This window comes from Salmo salar, chromosome ssa20, assembly GCF_905237065.1.
Source record: "Salmo salar chromosome ssa20, Ssal_v3.1, whole genome shotgun sequence".
Lineage (NCBI taxonomy): Eukaryota > Metazoa > Chordata > Actinopteri > Salmoniformes > Salmonidae > Salmo > Salmo salar.
In genome coordinates this window covers 49,790,546-49,809,603 of record NC_059461.1, presented here as the reverse complement: position 1 = coordinate 49,809,603, position 19,058 = coordinate 49,790,546, and positions in this window count along the sequence as shown.

Here is a 19,058-nt window from a genome sequence, read left to right as displayed (position 1 = left end):
AATGCCTGATTGGTGGAGTGCTGCAGAGTTGGTTGTCCTTCTGTCAGAGTGACCATCGGATTCTTGGTCACCTCCCTGACCAAGACCCTTCTCCCCTGATTGCTCAATTTGGCCAGATTCAAACTTCTTCCATTTAAGGATGATGGAGGCCAGTGTGCACTTGTGGACCTTCACTGCTGCATAAATGTTTTGGTACCTTTGCCCAGATTTGTGCCTCGACACAAGACCTCTACGGACAATTCCTTCGACTTTGTGGCTTGGTTTTTGCTCTGACATGCACCGTCAACAGTGGGAACTTATATAGACATGTGTGTGCCTTTCCAAATCATGTCCAATCAATTGAATTGACCACAGGTGGACTCCAATCAAGTTGTAGAAGCATCTCAAGGATGATCAATGGAAACAGGATGCACTTGAGATAAGTTTCGATTCTCATAGCAAAGGGTATGAATACTTATGTAAATAAGGTATTTTATTTTTTTATTTTATTTTTATTTGCAAACATGTGTAAAAACCTGTTTTTGCTTTGTCATTATGGGGTATTGAGTGTAAATTGATGAGGAAACTCGTAATTTATTTTAGAATAAGGCTGTAACGTAACAAAATGTGGAAAAAGTCAGGGATCTGAATACTTTTACGAATGCACTTTGTTCTTTGAATGACTGGTTCTCAAGCTTTGACATTACTATATGTCCAAACGCACTTAAATCTGTCTTGGTCTTTTTTACTGTGTCTATTTCAATTACATAAATTAGACCCCATATACTGTCTTGCAAAAGTATTCATCCCCCATGGCGTTTTTCCTATTTTGTTGCATTACAACCTGATATTTAAAAGGATTTTTATTTGGATTTCATGTAATGGACATACACAAAATAGTCCATATTGGTGAAGTGAAATGAAAAAAATTACATGTTTCAAAAACATTTAAAAAAAATGGAAAAGTGGTGCGTGCATATATATTCACCAATTACCTTCAGAAGTCACATAATTAGTTGAAGAATGTCCACCTGTGTGCAATCTAAGTGTCACATGATCTCAGTATATATAAACCTGTTATGAAAGGCCCCAGAGTCTGCAGCACCACTAAGAAAGGGACACCACCAAGCAAGCGGCACCATGCAGACCAAGGAGCTCTCCAAACAGGTCAGGGAAAACGTTGTGGAGAAGTACAGATCAGGGTTTGGTTGTAAAAAAAATATCTGAAACTTTGAACATCCCACGGAGCACCATTAAATCCATTATTAAAAAAAAGAATATGGCACCACAACAAACCTACCAAGAGAGGGCCGCCCACGAAAACTCAGGGACCAGGCAAGGAGGGCATTAATCAGAGAGGCAACAAAGAGCAAAGATAACCCTGAAGGAGCTGCAAAGCTCCACAGCGGAGATTGGCGTATCTGTCCATAGGACGACTTTAAGCAGTACACTCCACAGAGCTAGGCTTTACAGAAGAGTGTCCAGAAAAGACAAAAAATAAGCAAATACGTTTGGTGTTCGCCAAAAGGCATGTGGGAGACCCCCCAAACATATGGAAGAAGGTACTCTGGTCAGATGAGACTAAAATTAAGCTTTTTGGCCATCAAGGAAAATGCTATTTCTGGCTCAAACCCAACACCTCTCATCACCCTGAGAACACCATCCCCACATTGAAGTATGATGGTGGCAGCATCATGCTGTGGGGATGTTTTTCATCAGCAGGGACTGGGAAACTGGTCAGATTTGAAGGAATGATGGATGCCGCTAAATACAGTGAAATTCTTGAGGGGAACCTGTTTCAGTCTTCCAGAGATTTGAGACTGGGATGGAGGTTCACCTTCCAGTAGGACAATAACCCTAAGCATACTGCTAAAGCAACCCCTTGAATGGTTTAAGGGGAAACATTTAAATGGAATTGCTTAGTCAAAGCTCAGACCTCAATCCAATTGAGAATCTGTGGAATGATTTACAGATTGCTGTACACCAGCGGGACCCATCCAACCTGAAGGAGCAGGAGCAGTTTTGCCTTGAAGAATGGGCAAGAATCCCAGTGGCTAGATGTGCCAAGCTTATAGAGACATACCCCAAGAGACTTGCAGTTGTTGTTGCTGCAAAAGGTGGCTCTACAAAGTATTGACTTGGGGGGGGGGTGAATAGTTATGCACGCTCAAGTTCTCTGTTTTTTTTCTTAATATTTTGCATCTTCAAAGTGGTAGGCATGTTGTGTAAATCAAATGATACAAACCCACAAAAAATCTATTTAATTCCAGGTTGTAAGGGAACAAAATAGGAAAAATGCCAAGGGGGTGAATACTTTAGCAAGCCACTGTAGCTCCCAGTATACAACTTCCACTTGGCTGTGCTGTACTGTATCATATGAGCAATATGTCTGTGTCTGCTGTGTCCACTATTGGGTCCACTATAAAGAGAGGAGAGTGATGGGGGAGGGAAGAGAAGGGAGTATCTCATTCCAAACCCCGACATTCTCATTCCAAGATGTGGCTGCCTGGACTTCCTGGTGACTCCGTGGGATAAAATATCCTCTGTACTGCAGAGGCGTAACCCCACAGTCACAGCTTTGATTAAATCTCCATGATTGATTCAGACTATTGGCTCCTGCATGTGTGTGTGAACGCTAGTCTTTGTGTACACCCTCGTGTGCTTGTATAATATTGTACTGCTTGATGGAAGAGTATAGATTTAAAGATTAGGTACTTCTCTAATCATCTACTGCTAGAAACATCAATGTTTATAAAGGTTGTTTACTGAGAGAATACCTGGGTGAGAAATCCTTAAGGCTACTCACCAATAGTAGATCACCTTGAGGCCAAATCAAGTCGCCTGGTGCATATAAGCAAGAATTGCTGAAGATTGTCCATATTTGGCTTGCAAAATAGATCAACATGCCTGACTGATGAGTGAAGGGATTCTTCTAGACTTGATTGTAATAGGTTTTTATCTCCTCTTGGTGTGGTCATTACTCTGAACCATCTAGCTTGACTTTTGACTCAATCATCTCATTGCATACTATGAAAATATACAGTACGTGGGGCGTGGGGCGTGCCTATGACTGAGTTAGATTTGGTTACAGAAATACAATTCTATCACATTACATCAGTACATAGCATCTCAATGTCTTACAAAAGCTTTATCCTTATCAATACATTCCATACACCCATATGAGGCAAGTCTTAAACTGAGTCTATTATATCACAAAATGGTACCAGCGGATCAGTTCGTAGCTGGATTCTTCAATTCTATGAGTTGGAAGAATTTCCTTTGTCTCTCTATGAAACATGGGGTAGGAGATTCTCCTCAGAGGGTTTTTTACAACCCTGGGTTGGGGGGAAGGTAGGTTGGGTGATGGTACAAAGGGGAGGGGTCAACTGTCCTTCCTGTACCCAAAGAGGCCAACGTCATGACAACAGCATAGCAAATAATTAAATCAATCAATTCCTTTCCACTAAATAGCCAATCATACACAAAGCTTAGATATTACAGTACTATAGTAATATTCCTATTGCTGCGGTAGAGCACAGAAATCTGTCTCCAGTGAACATACAGTAGGCTACAAGTCACTGTGAAGAAACTTTTCCTGGAATCACCCATTCATTCCAGAGTAAATAATCATTGTTTACTAAAGTGTGTGGACAATTTGTGTGTTTAGCATGTATTTAACTCTACCTACATGTACATTCTACCTCAACTAACCGGTGCCCCCGCACATTGACTCTGTGCCGGTACCCCCCTGTATATATTGTTATTTAATTTTTTACTGCTGCTCTTTAATTATTTGTTACTTTTATCTCTTACTCTTACTCATATTTGTTGATACTGCACTGTTGGTTAGGGGCTTGTAAGTAAGCATTTCACTGTAAGGTCTACACCTGTTGTATTCGACACATTTTTCATCATATTCTAGTGCTTCCCTTTTTTCCTCAGTCCTCGAAGATCAAGAGATGACTTTAAACTCACATACAAACACATGTTAAACACACAGACACACAACCTCACAACCAATTAAAAACACAACTGGCAGAAGCAGACAAGGACGAGCTCAGAAGTACAAATACAAACTCACGTGTGTAATAAACAGAGCAAAAAGCATTCACATACATAGACATGGCGAGAGGCACCTGCACATGAAATCATATATAAATATACTGAACACAAATATAAACATAACATGCAACAATTTCATATATTTTACTCAGTTACAGTTGATATAAGGAAACCAGTCAATTGGCGACATGGGGCCGTGCATTATCGTAATGAAACATGAGGTGATGGCGGCAGATGAATGACAAAACAATGGGCCTCAGGATCTCGTCACGGTATCTCTGAGCATTCAAATCGCCATCGATAAAATGCAATTGTGTTTGTTGTCCGTAGCTAATGGCTGCTCATACCATAACCGCACCGCCACCATGGGACACTTTGTTCACAACATTGACATCAGCATACCGCTCGCCCACACAACGCCATACACTTGGTCTGTGGTTGTGAGTCCAGTTGGACGTCTTGCCAAATTCTCTAAAACAACTTACGGTAGAGAAATGAAAATGCAATTCTCTGGCAACAGCTCTGGTTGACATTCCTGCAGTCAGCATGCCAATTGCATGCTCCCTCAAAACATGAGACATCTGTGGCTTTGTGTTGTGTGACAAACTGCGCATTTTGGTGGCCTTTTATTGTTCCCAGCAGAAGGTTCACCTGTGTAATGATCATGCTGTTTAATCAGCATCTTGATATGCCACACCTGTCAGGTGGATGGATTATCTTGGCAAAGGAGAAATGCTGACTAACAGGGATATAAATACATTTTGTGCACACAATTTGAGATAAATAAGCTTTTTGTGCATGTGGAACATTTCTGGGATATTTTATTTCAGCTCATGAAACATGGGACCAACAGTTTACATGTTGCGTTTATATTTTTGTTCAGTGTAGAAAGTGAGGGAGAAGAGAGAGAGAGAGATGGAGAGGGAGAGTTTAGAAGTTAGAATACATTTTTTTAACACAGTTTATTGTCTCCCTGGCACTTCGCTTAGCTTGAAGAACACAATTATTTTGAGTAAAGCCAAACTCCCAAACCCAAACAGAGCACATGAACAAATAATTAAAAGAGGGGTTTATTCCACCCTCCTGAATATTTCATACAACAAGCTTATCCTACAGAAACATTGCATGAGGACCATAGCACGCTGCCCTCAACATTCAACATCTACAAACGCTCCAAGATATTTTTTGGGCTTTCATGGCACGATGGCTAAACATAGGCTTTTAATACAGGGCTCACAATTACACAAATGAAGCCTGAATGGGTTGCGTCTGCCGATTGCCCTCCAACACATACAAACGTGGAGGGATTTGGTGGTCTCGGCACTCAAGCAGCTAGCATCTCTGCTAACAAGTCTGCTGAGACCGGTGCCCTTTTCACGGCAAGAGAGCAAATGGGAGGCTCGTTAAGTGTAAAGCTGGCAACAAGTTCAAAGTGGAGCGTGCACTGGTGCATTTTGAGGGGGTCTTTGAAGAGCAGGTGATGTGATGTGGTGCAAAGCAGTTGGATACACTTCAGTGCTAAATGGCAGCCCTTCATCCCAGTACAGATGCAGCCCTCTGGCCCTGCAAACGGCTGAGTTCTGCTGGTGACACAATCACACACATGCAAATAATAACACACCAAGCCTGTGTTATTATTGACACAACTTACACAACTTACACCTTAACCAAAAACACAAACTCAGTTTTTCACAATTCATGACATTTAATCCTTGTAAAATTCCCTGTCTTAGGTCAGTTAGGATCACCACTTTATTTTAAGAATGTGAAATGTCAGAAAAATAGTAGAGCGAATTATTTATTTCAGCTTTTATTTCTTTCATCACATTCCCATTGGGTCAGAAGTTTACATACACTCAATTAGTATTTGTTAGCATTGCCTTTAAATTGTTTAACTTGGGTCAAACGTTTTGGGTAGCCTTCCACAAGCTTCCCACAATAAGTTGGGTGAGTTATAGCCAATTCCTCCTGACAGAGCTGGTGTAACTGAGTCAGGTTTGTAGGCCTCCTTGCTCGCACACGCTTTTTCAGTTCTGCCCACAAATTTTCTATGGGATTGAGGTCAGGGCTTTGTGATGGCCACTCCAATACCTTGACTTTGTTTTCCTTAAGCCATTTTGCCACAACCTTGGAAGTATACTTGGGGTCATTGTTCATTTGGAAGACCCATTTGCGACCAAGCTTTAACTTCCTGACTGATGTCTTGAGATGTTGCTTCAATATATCCACATAATTTTCCTACCTCATGATGCCATCTATTTTGTGAAGTGTGCCAGTCCCTATTGCAGCAAAGCACCCCCACAACATGATGCTGCCACCCACGTGCTTCACGGTTGGGATGGTATTCTTCGGCTTGCAATCCTCCCCCTTTTTCCTCCAAACATAACGATGGTCATTATGGCCAAACAGTTCTGTTTTTGTTACATCAGACCAGTGGGCATTTCTCCAAAAAGTACGATCTTTGTCTCCATGTGCAGTTCCAAACTGTAGTCTGGCTTTTTATGGCAGTTTTGGAGAAGTGGCTTCTTCCTTGCTGAGGGGCCTTTCAGGTTATGTCGCTATAGGACTTGTTTTACTGTGGATATAGATACTTTTGTACCCGTTTCCTCCAGCATCTTCACAAGGTCCTTTGCTGTTGTTCTGGGATTGATTTGCACTTTTCCCACCAAAGTACATTCATCTCCAGGAGACAGAACGCCTCTCCCTCCTGAGCGGTATGACGGCTGCGTGGTTCCATGGTGTTTATACTTGTGTTCTATTGCTTTTACAGATGAACGTGGTACCTTCAGGCGTTTGGAAATTGCTCCCAAGGATGAACCAGACTTGTGGAGCTCTACAATTTGTTTTCTGAGGTCTTGGCTGATTTCTTTTGATTTTCCCATGATGTCAAGCAAAGAGGCACTGAGTTTGAAGGTAGGCCTTGAAATGCATCCACAGGTACACCTCCAATTTACTCAAATTATGTCAATTAGCCTATCAGAAACTTAGAAAGCCATGACATAACTTTGGGGAATTTTCCAAGCTTTTTGAAGGCACAGTCAACTTAGAATTGTTTGAAAAATTACTTTTGCCATGCACAAAGTAGATGTCCTCACCGACTTGCCAAAACTATAGTTTGTTAACAAGAAATTTGTGGAGTGGTTGAAAAACTAGTTTTAATGACTCCAACCTAAGTGTATGTAAACTAGAACTTGGTTCTATTTGTGATGCTCGACGTGCTGCAAGTCCTTTCTCTCCCATCTCCTCATTGGTTTTTAGGAGCCTATACCCACGTGCCGTCACCTCATTGGTTTTAAGGCACATATACCCACGTGGGTGATTGAAAGATGAACTGAGGTCCACACTTCAGTCAGTTGTGGTAATGCACCTTAAAGTTGGCTGCCAACCACCATATAAAGTCCAAAGAAGAAGAAGAAGCCTGAAGGAAGGAGGAGAGATTACTAGAAACAAACTCGGTTGACCGTTTTATCTGTGGATTAATTGTCGGAGTAGAGGACCTTGTGCATTTCAGGTAAAACAACAACCCACTGTTTATATCCCAGGACAAATTAGCTAGCAACAGCAAGCTAGCTAGCTAAATTGCAAGACATGTTTAATGTCTTTCGACCTGTCCCCAAATTAATATAATTGCTTCAGAGTTTGTTTTGATATTTCAACCTGATTGCATCTGGTGTGGGTGGACAAAAACAACTTGCATGCGATAGCGCACGTGGACGCATGCGCGTGTGAGGTCTGTTCAGCATTCTTTTGGACCTAACTTGCTTGCCACCTTTTCATGTGTTTTCTTCCTTCACAGACTCCATGAAATGACGACCTCTTCCTTAATATTTGGTCAAATTATTAATTTTGTGTATGGTTTCCTAGAAACAAGGGTGGCTCAATTGACCCCTTTGGCTCAACATATCCCACTCTCCCCTCTATGATATGTTACCCTATAGAAGGAACAAATATATACACTGTACATTTGATGTTGTAATTCTAACAATTTTCACAGTTGTCATGTGAAGCCTATCTTTGAACAACCCTGAAACACCCTAACTATTCTGCAGGTTTCACACACGAAAATGAGGATATGTCCAAATAAGTTCAAACTTCCTCATACCGCAGCAGGTAGCCTAGCAGTTAAGAGCATTGTGCCAATAACCGAAAGGTTGCTGATTTGATTCGACTAGGCACTTCAGCCGAGTTGGCACTTAACCCTCATTTCTCCTTTAAGTCACTCTGGATAAGAGCGTCTGGTAAATGTATATGGGTTTTGTAACTGGCAGTTTCTAAAAGATGGAAATTGTCAGATACAGTAGCGATCAAATAAATCAGTTTGCTTTATGTGCTATTTCCATGGACTCCAAATGGTCATTGAATTTCTCATGAAACCCAGATAATTATAAGGGGACTTAATCCCTGCACCCTAGGCTTATTTCTACTCTGCCTTTAGCCAGCTCAATCATTACCTCTCCAGTGTTAGACATGTACTGTATCTCTGATGTTCATTGTCACACTGGCTGCTATGTAGATGCATCATCTCTCCGTTGGTTTGGTAGATATTGGTAGAAAATAGTAAATATTGGTGGATCACCACAACACCCCCTCCTCCCCGTCCCAGTACAAAACTGTTTTATACCGCACAAACCTTATGCCAGTAAATAAATAAAAACGAACAAGCTGTGTCTGTCTTCACGTTGGAAATTACCTTCCTCTCATAAATCCTAAGTTCCCAGCCGAGTTGAGTTGACACGGTTAGCAAATCACCCTGTCAGGGGTCGAGCCAGAGCAGGCTGGGGGCTGACAGGGTTTGATGCTGGAGATCAATCTGCCACTGGATTTTACCTCCTCACATCAGTCAGACTGGACACTGCCAATGCGTCTATCACTCTGCCTTTACAGTGGGGTCTAGAATTATTGGATCACTTGATAAAGATTAGCAAAAAATAGTTATAATACCAAGTTATATTGTATGCTCATTTTTTTATTTTTTATTATGGAATCAACATTTTGCAATGGCCATCTCAGTCTCTGGATTTGAATCCCATTGAGAACCTGTGGTTTGAAATGAAGAAGGCAGCAGAAGGATATCAAGGATCTGGAAAGTTTATGTATGGAGGAATGGTATAAGATCCCTCCCAATATGTTCTCCAATCTTGTCAAACAATTTTGAAAAAGGCTCACTGTCTTTATCCTTTCAATCTCTGATCAAATGTATTTCTATAAATTAATATAATTGTTAAATTTTTTGAGCAAACCAAAGAAGGCTGGTGGGAGAGGATGGCTGCTGTTTTACGGGCTCCTAACCAACTGTACTATTTTGTGTGTTTTTTTGCAGTGTTTGGAATTTATTTTGAACATCAAATCAAATGTATTTATAAAGCCCTTCTTACATCAGCTGATATCTCAAAGTGATGTACACAAACCCAGCCTAAAACCCCAAACAGCAAGCAATGCAGGTGGAGAAGCACGGTGGCTAGGAAAAACTCCCTAGAAAGGCCAGAACCTAGGAAGAAACCTAGGAACAAGGCTATGAGGGGTGGCCAGTCCTCTTCTGGCTGTGGCGGGTGGAGATTATAACAGAACATGGCCAAGATGTTCAAATGTTCATAGATGACCAGCAGGGTCAAATAATAATAATCACAGTGGTTGTCGAGGGTGCAACAGGTCAGCACCTCAGGAGTAAATGTCAGTTGGCTTTTCATAGCCGATCATTCAGAGTATCTCTACCGCTCCTGCTGTCTCTAGAGAGTTGAAAACAGCAGGTCTGGGACAGGTAGCACGTCTGGTGAACAGATCAGCGTTCCACAGCCACAGGCAGAACAGCTGAAACTGGAGCAGCAGCACGGCCAGGTGGACTGGGGACAGCAAAGAGTCATCAGGCCAGGCAGTCCCGAGGCATGGTCCTAGGGCTCAGGTCCTCCGAGAGAGAGAGAGAAAGAGAGAAAGAAAGAGAGAAAGAGAGAGAATTAGAGAGAGCATACTTAAATTCACACAGGACACCGGATAAGACAGGAGAAATACTCCAGATATAACAGACTGACCCTAGTCCCCTGACACATAAACTACTGCAGCATAAATACTGGAGGCTGAGACAGGAGGGGTCGGGAGACGCTGTGGCCCCATCCGACGATACCCCCGGACAGGGCCAAACAGGCAGGATGTAACCCCACCCACTTTGCCACAGCACAGCCCCCACACCACTAGAGGGATATCTTCAACCACCAACTACCATCCTGAGACAAGGCCGAGTATAGCCCACAAAGATCTCCGCCACGGCACAACCCAAGGGGGGGCGCCAACCCAGACAGGAAGACCACGTCAGTGACTCAAACCACTCAAGTGATGCACCCCTCCTAGGGACGGCATGGAAGAGCACCAATAAGCCAGTGACTCAGACCCTGTAATATGGTTAGAGTCAGAGAATCCCAGTGGAGAGAGGGGAACCGGCAGGCAGAGACAACAAAGGCGGTTCGTTGCTCCAGTGCCTTTCAGTTCACCTTCACACTCCTGGGCCAGACTACACTCAATCATAGGACCTACTGAAGAGATGAGTCTTCAATAAAGACGTAAAGGTTGAGACCGAGTCTGCGTCTCTCACATGGGTAGGCAGACCATTCCATAAAAATGTAGCTCTATAGGAGAAAGCCATGCCTCCAGCTGTTTACTTAGAAATTCTAGGGACAGTTAGGAGAACTGCGTCTTGTGAACGTAGCATACGTGTAGGTATGTACGACAGGACCAAATCGGAAAGATAGGTAGGAGCAAGCCCATGTAATGCTTTCTAGGTTAGCAGTAAAACCTTGAAATCAGCCCTTGCCTTATCAGGAAGCCAGTGTAGAGAGGCTAGCACTGGAGTAAAATGATAAAATTCTTTGGTTCTAGTCAAGATTCTAGCAGCCGTGTTTAGCACTAACTGAAGTCTATTTAGTGCTTTATCCGGGTAGTCGGAAAGTAGAGCATTGCAGTAGTTTAACCTAAAAGTGACAAAAGCATGGATTCATTTTTCTGCATCATTTTTGGACCGAAAGTTAACATTAGGTTTCCGAATGACATCACCACGAGGTAAAATATATAGTGAAAACAATAGTGGTCCTAAAACGGAACCTTGAGAAACACTGAAATTCACAGTTGATTTGTCAGAGGACAAACCATCCACAGAGACAAACTGATATCTTTCCGACAGGTAAGATCTAAACCAGGCCAGAACTTGTCCGTGTAGACCAATTTGTGTTTCCAATCTCTCCAAAAGAATGTGGTGATCGATGGTATCAAAAGCAGCACTAAGGTCTAGGAGCACGAGGACAGATGCAGAGCCTCGGTCTGGTGCCATTAAAAGGTCATTTATCACCTTTACAAGTGCAGGCTCAGTGCTATGATGGGTTCTAAAACCAGCTTGAAGCATTTCGCATACATTGTTTGTCTTCAGGATCGCAGTGAGTTGCTGCGCAACAGCTTTTTCTAACATTTCTGAGAGGAATGGGAGATTCGATATAGGCCGATAGTTTTTTATATTTTCTGGGTCAAGATTTGGCTTTTTCAAGAGAGACTTTATTACTGCCACTTTTAGTGAGTTTGGTACACATCCGGTGGATAGAGAGACGTTTATTATGTTCAACATAGGAGGGCCAAGCACAGGAAGCAGCTCTTTCAGAAGTTTAGTTGGAATAGGGTCCAGTATACAGCTCGAAGGTTTAGAGGCCATGATTATTTTCATCATTGTGTCAAGAGATATAGTACTAAAACACTTGAGTGTCTCCCTTGATCCTAGGTCCTGGCAGAGTTGTGCAGACTCAGGACAACTGAGCTTTGGAGGAATACGCAGATTTAGAGGTGTCCGTAATTTGCTTTCTAATGATCATGATATTTTCCTCAAAGAAGTCCATGAATTTATCACTGCTGAAGTGAAAGCCATCCTCTCTTGTGGAATGCTGCTTTTTAGTTAACTTTGAGACAGTATCAAAAATATATTTTGGATTGTTCTTATTTTCCTCAGTTAAATTGGAAAAATTGGAGGATCGAGCAGCAGTGAGGGCTCTTCGATACTGCATGGTACTGTCTTTCCAAGCTAGTCGGAAGACTTCCAGTTTGGTGTGGCGCCATTTCCGTTCTAATTTTCTGGAAGCTTGCTTCAGAGCTCGGGTATTTTCTGTATACCAGGGAGCTAGTTTCTTATGACAAATGTTTTTTGTTTTTAGGGGTGCGACTGCATCTAGGGTATCGCACAAGGTTAAATTGAGTTCCTCAGTTAGGTGGTTAACTGATTTTTGTTCTCTGACGTCCTTGGGTAGGTGGAGGGAGTCTGGAAGGGCATCTAGGAATCTTTGGGTTGTCCCAAAATGTATTGCACGACTTTTGATGATCCTTGGTTGGGGTCTGATCAGATTATTTGTTGCAATTGCAAACGTAATAAAAGGGTGGTCCGATAGTCCAGGATTATGAGGAAAAACATTAAGATCCACAACATTTATTCCACGGATCAAAACTAGGTCCAGAGTATGACTGTGGCAGTGAGTAGGTCCGGAGACATGTTGGACAAAACCCACTGAGTAAATGATGGCTCCGAAAGCCTTTTGGGGTGGGTCTGTGGACATTCCATGGGAATATTAAAGTCACCAAAAATGTGAATATTATCTGCCATGACTACAAGGTCCGATAGGAATTCAGGGAACTCAGTGAGGAACGCAGTATGTAGCCCAGGAGGCCTGTAAACAGTAGCTATAAAAAGTGATTGAGTAGGTTGCATAGATTTCATGACTAGAACCTCTAAAGACGAAAACGTCGTTTTTTTTGTAATTTAAAATTTGCTATCGTAAATGTTAGCAACACCTCCGCCTTTGCGGGTGCGCGGGAGATATGGTCACTAGTGTAACCAGGAGGTGAGGCCTCATTTAACACAGTAAAATCATCAGGCTTAAGCCATGTTTCAGTCAGGCCAATCACATCAAGATTATGATCAGTGATTAGTTAATTTACTATAACTGCCTTGGAAGAGAAGGATCTAACATTAAGTAGCCCTATTTTGAGATGTGAGGTATCACAATCTCTTTCAATAATGGCAGGAATGGAGGTCTTTATTCCAATGAGATTGGTAAAGCGAACACCACCATGTTTAGTTTTGCCCAACCTAGGTCGAGACACAGACACGGTCTCAATGGGGATAGCTGAGCTGACTACACTGACTGTGCTAGTGGCAGACTCCACTAAGCTGGCAGGCTGGCTAACAGCCTACTGCCTGGCCTGCACCCTATCTCATTGTGGAGCTAGGGGAGTTAGAACCCTGTCTATGTTCGTAGATAAGATGAGAGCTCCTTCCAGCTAGGATGGAGTCCATCACTCTTCAACAGGCCAGGTTTAGTCCTGTTTGTGGGTGAGTCCCAGAAAGAGGGACAATTATCTACAAATTCTATCTTTTGGGAGGGGCAGAAAACAGTTTTCTACCAGCGATTGAGTTGTGAGACTCTGCTGTAGAGCTCATCACTCCCCCTACCTGGGAGGGGGCCAGAGACAATTACTCAATGCCGACACATCTTTCTAGCTGATTTACACGCTGAAGCTACGTTGCGCTTGGTGACCTCTGACTGTTTTATCCTAACATCGTTGGTGCCGAAGTGGATAACAATATCCCTATTCTCTCTACACTCACCAGTTTTAGCCAGCACCATCTTCAGATTAGCCTTAACGTCGGTAGCCCTGCCCCCTGGTAAACAGTGTATGATCTCTGGAGGATTCGTTTTAACCTCTCTGGTATCATTGGGACGCTGGCGTCCCACCTCGACAACAGCCAGTGAAATTGCAGTGCACCAAATTCAAACAACAGAAATCCCATAATTAAAATTCCTCAAACATATAAGTATTATACACCATTGTAAAGATAAACTTCTTGTTAATCCAACCACAGTGTCCGATTTCAAAAAGCTTTACGGCAAAAGCACACCATGCGATTATGTTAGGACAGCGCCTAGCCACAAGAAACCATACAGACATCTCACAGCCAAGGAGAGGACTCACAAAAGTCAGAAATAGCGATTAAATTAATCACTTACCTTTGATGATCTTCATCTGGTGGCACTCCCAGGACTCCATGTTACACAATAAATGTTTGTTTTGTTCGATTATGTCCAAAAACCTCAGTTTTGTTGGTGCGTTTATTTCAGTAATCCAAAGGCACAAAGTGCGCTCTCAACACCCAGACGAAAAGTAAAAAAAATACAATAAAAGTTCATAGAAACATGTCAAATGATGTTTAAAATCAATCCTCAGGTTGTTTTTGTCATACATAATCAGAGTACCTCATGATAAGCTGTAGACCACACTATCTACCAAGACAGTTTTCATCTATATTTTTTGTAGCCGTCTATTTACCACCACAAACTGATGCTGGCACTAAGACCGCACTTAACCTCTATGGGCTAGGCGGGACGAATTCGTCCCACCTACGTAACAGCCACTTCAAGCCTGTGGCGCGATTTTCAAAACCTTAAAAATCCTATTACTTCAATTTCTCAAACATATGACTATTTTACAGCTATTTAAAGACAAGACTCTCGTTAATCTAACCACACTGTCCGATTTCAAAAAGGCTTTACAACGAAAGCAAAACATTAGATTATGTCAGCAGAGTACCAAGCCAGAAATAATCAGACACCCATTTTTCAAGCTAGCATATAATGTCACAAAAACCCAGAAGACAGCTAAATGCAACACTAACCTTTGATGATCTTCATCAGATGACAACCCTAGGACATTATGTTATACAATACATGCATGTTTTGTTCAATCAAGTTCATATTTATATCAAAAACCAGCTTTTTACATTAGCATGTGACGTTCAGAACTAGCATACCCCCCGCAAACTTCCGGGGAATTCGCTAACATTTTACTAAATTACTCACGATAAACGTTCACAAAAAGCATAACAATTATTTTAAGAATTATAGATACAGACCTCCTCTATGCACTCGATATTAAAATAGCTTTTTGGTGAAAGCACATTTTGCAATATTCTAAGTACATAGCCCAGGCATCACAGGGCTAGCTATTTAGACACCCGGCAAGTTTAGCACTCACCATAATCATATTTACTATTATAAAAGTTTGATTACCTTTTGTTGTCTTTGTCAGAATGCACTCCCAGGACTGCTACTTCAATAACAAATGTTGGTTTGGTCCAAAATAATCCATCGTTATATCCGAATAGCGGCGTTTTGTTCGTGCATTCCAGACACTATCCGAAATGGTAAAGAAGGGTCGCGCGCATGGCGCAATTCGTGACAAAAAAATTCTAAATATTCCATTACCGTACTTCGAAGCATGTCAACCGCTGTTTAAAATCAATTTTTATGCCATTTTTCTCGTAGAAAAGCGATAATATTCCGACCGGGAATCTCCTTTTCGGCAAACAGAGGAAAAAAATCACAAAGACGGGGGCGGTCAGGTCACGCGCCTAAGCCCAGAGTCCCTTGATCGGCCACTTGAGAAAGGCGATAATGTGTTTCAGCCTGGGGCTGGGATGACGACATTCAGGTTTTTCCCGGGCTCTGAGCGCCTATGGACGACGTAGGAAGTGTCACGTTAGAGCAGAGATCCTTAGTAAAAGATAGAGATGGCAAAGAAGTTCCAGAAATGGTCAGACAGGCCACTTCCTGTAAAGGAATCTCTCAGGTTTTGACCTGCCATTTGAGTTCTGTTATACTCACAGACACCATTCAAACAGTTTTAGAAACTTTAGGGTGTTTTCTATCCATATGTAATAAGTATATGCATATTCTAGTTACTGGGTAGGAGTGGTAACCAGATTAAATCGGGTACGTTTTTTATCCAGCCGTGTCAATACTGCCCCCTAGCCCTAACAGGTTAACAAGCTCTATCAGACCATATGCAAAAGAAAAGGCTCATCCAGAAGCGGCCCTCCTAGTGGCCGGGAACTTTAATGCAGGCAAACTTAAATCAGTTTTACCTCATTTCTACCAGCATATCACATGTGCAACCGGAAGGAAAAAAACTCTAATCCAGCTTTACTCCACACACAGAGACACAAAGCTCTCCCTCGCCTTCCATTTGTGAAATCTGACCATATTTCTATCCTCCTGATTCCTGCTTACAAGCAAAAACTAAAGCAGGATGTAGCAGTGACTCGCTCAATATGGAAGTGGTTAGATGACGTGGATGTTATGCTACAGACTGGAATATGTTCCGGGATTCATCCAATGGCATTGAGGAGTATATCACCTCAGTCACCGTCCCACAGTGACCATACGTACATATCCCAACCAGAAGCAATGGATTACAGTCAGCATCCACACCGAGCTAAAGGCTAGAGCTGCCACTTTCAAGGAGCAGGACACTAATCCAGACACTTTTACCTGTTGGGGCTCGGGGGCAGTATTGAGACATTTTGAAAAAAAAAATAATTATTAGATTTTTGATGTTTTGAATTTCCAGCCTTGTTAGCAATCCCGACTCGGGGTTCATTGCGAACCTGTAGCCCCAACAGGTTAAATAAATCCCGCTTTGCCCTCAGATGAACCATCAAACAGGCAAAACGTCAATACAGGACTAAGAATCATACTACACCGGCTCTGATGCTCGTCAGATGTGGCAGGGCTTGCAAACTATTACGGACTACAAAGGAAAACTCAGCCGCGAGCTGCCCAGGCGGGCTAAATGCCTTATATGTTCGTTTCGAGGCAAGCAACACCAAATCATGCATGAGAGCACCAGCTGTTCCAGTCAACTGTGTGGTCACTCTCTCAGTAGCCAATATGAGCAAGATCTTTAAACAGGTCAACATTCAAAAAGTTGCGGGGCCAGACGGAATACCAGGACGTGTACTGAGAGCATGTTTGGACCAACCTCTCCCTGACCAAGTCTGTAATAACTACATGTTTCAAGCAGACCACCATAGTCCCTGTGCCCAAGAAAGTGAAGGTAACCTGCATAAGTGACTACTGACCTGTTGTACTCACATCAGTAGCCATAAAGTGCTTTGAAAGGCTGGTCATGTCACACATCAACACCATCATCCCGGAAACCCTAGACCCACTCCAATTCACATACCGCCCCAACAGATCCACAGATGATGCACTCCACACTGCCCAAACATTTCAAGTCATGAAAAATGAAGTCATCTCTATACCCAGCTAACAGATTTGGTTACTTGGAAGTTGTGGGAATGTATGTTTTTGGTTTCATATTGATTGTGGGAACAAAGCCATATGTTTCCTGACCAGTAAAAATGCTTTTTTTTTTAAATGTTCTGAGAACAGAAATTAACATTTCGGCTATTCTGAGAACGTTTATTTTTAGGTTGCAGGGAAGTTCTGAGAATATTTTACTCTTGTTACTTGAAAGTTTTCCTGGGAGGTTTTATTAACGCTCTGAGATGGAAATTATAGGTTATTTGGAGGTTTTTTAATAACTTCATTAAACTTCATTACAAAAATATGAAAATATGAAACTATGAAATGTAATTATATGCGATTTACTATAAGACTTCAAATTTCTTTTAACTGTAAAATAAATATGATCATACTTAGTGATAGTACAATATTGGCACTATTTCATATTTTTTTCATGTTGAGGGCTCTTAATCCAGCTGAGAATATCATCCTAGCAAGATGAAATCACAACGGCTGGACTCGCTAGACTGTCACCGTTCATATGTCGTCTCACAGGCTGGGCTCACTCGCTCAGAGGAAGAGAAAATCGATTCTGTGTCTGGATAAACCAGAAAATGTGACACATCACTCCAATGCAAATGTGGGGTCTGAAACCTGACATTTCAAGTCAGCTTTGCTGAGAGAGTGGAAACAGAGAGTAGACAGATTGGTCTGTTTGGCACTATAAGGCACAGTACCCTACGGCGTTCACAGAGCACTTTGTACACCTAAATGTCAGTCCGAATCGGTCCAGAACCGCTCAAAGTCCTTCATATGGGAGACATCTATAATCATGCAAACACGTTTCTAATCATCTGTTCTCTGCCAATGGAATTTGTCCACTGTGTCGCCCGGATAGATCTAGCATACCATGTTTTATTACACATACAAAGTTGTTCATTTGAGTGTACTCAAACAGACCCCATTTCAAAGGAAACAAGCCGTTATTAAGCTCAGGTGTGGCCAATTATGGGTGTGGCCAACACACCTGAACACACTTAACAAGGTAGAGAAAAGAGATGAGTTTTGATGATTAAGACAACGGAATGTACATTATCGTTCAACAGTTTGGGGTCACTTAGAAATGTCCTTGTTTTTGAAAGAAAAGCACATTTTTTGTCCATTAAAATAACATAAAATTCATCAGAAATACAGTGTAGACATTGTTAATGTTGTAAATGACTATTGTAGATGGAAACAGCTGATTTTGAATGGAATATCTACGTTGGCGTACAGAGGCCGATTATCAGCAACCATCACTCCTGTGTTCCAATGGCACGTTGTGTTAGCTAATCCAAGTTTATCATTTTAAAAGGCTAATTGATCATGAGAAAACCCTTTGCAATTATGTTAACACAGCTGAAAACTGTTGTCCTGATTAAAGAAGCAATAAAACTGTCCTTCTTTAGACTAGTTGAGTATCTGAAGCATCAGCATTTGTGGGTTCGATTACAGGCTCAAAATGGCCAGAAACAAAGGCCTTTCTTCTGAAACTCGTCAGTCTATTCTTGTTCTGAGAAATGGGTATTCCATGCGAGAAATTGCCAAGAAACTGAAGATCTCCTACAACGCTGTATACTACTCCCTTCACAGAACAGCGCAAACTGGCACTAACCAGAATAGAAAGAGGAGTGGGAGGCCCCAGTGCACAACTGAGTAAGAGGACAAGTACATTAGAGTGTCTAGTTTGACAAACAGACACCTCACAAGTCCTCAACTGGCAGCTTCATTAAATAGTACCCGCAAAACACCAGTCTCAATGTCAACAGTGAAGAGGCGACTCCGGGATACTGGCCTTCTAGGCAGGTTGTATGCAAAATAACCATAGGACAACCACCTTCTCAACAAGCTCTGAGAAACATACGGTTATCCGAA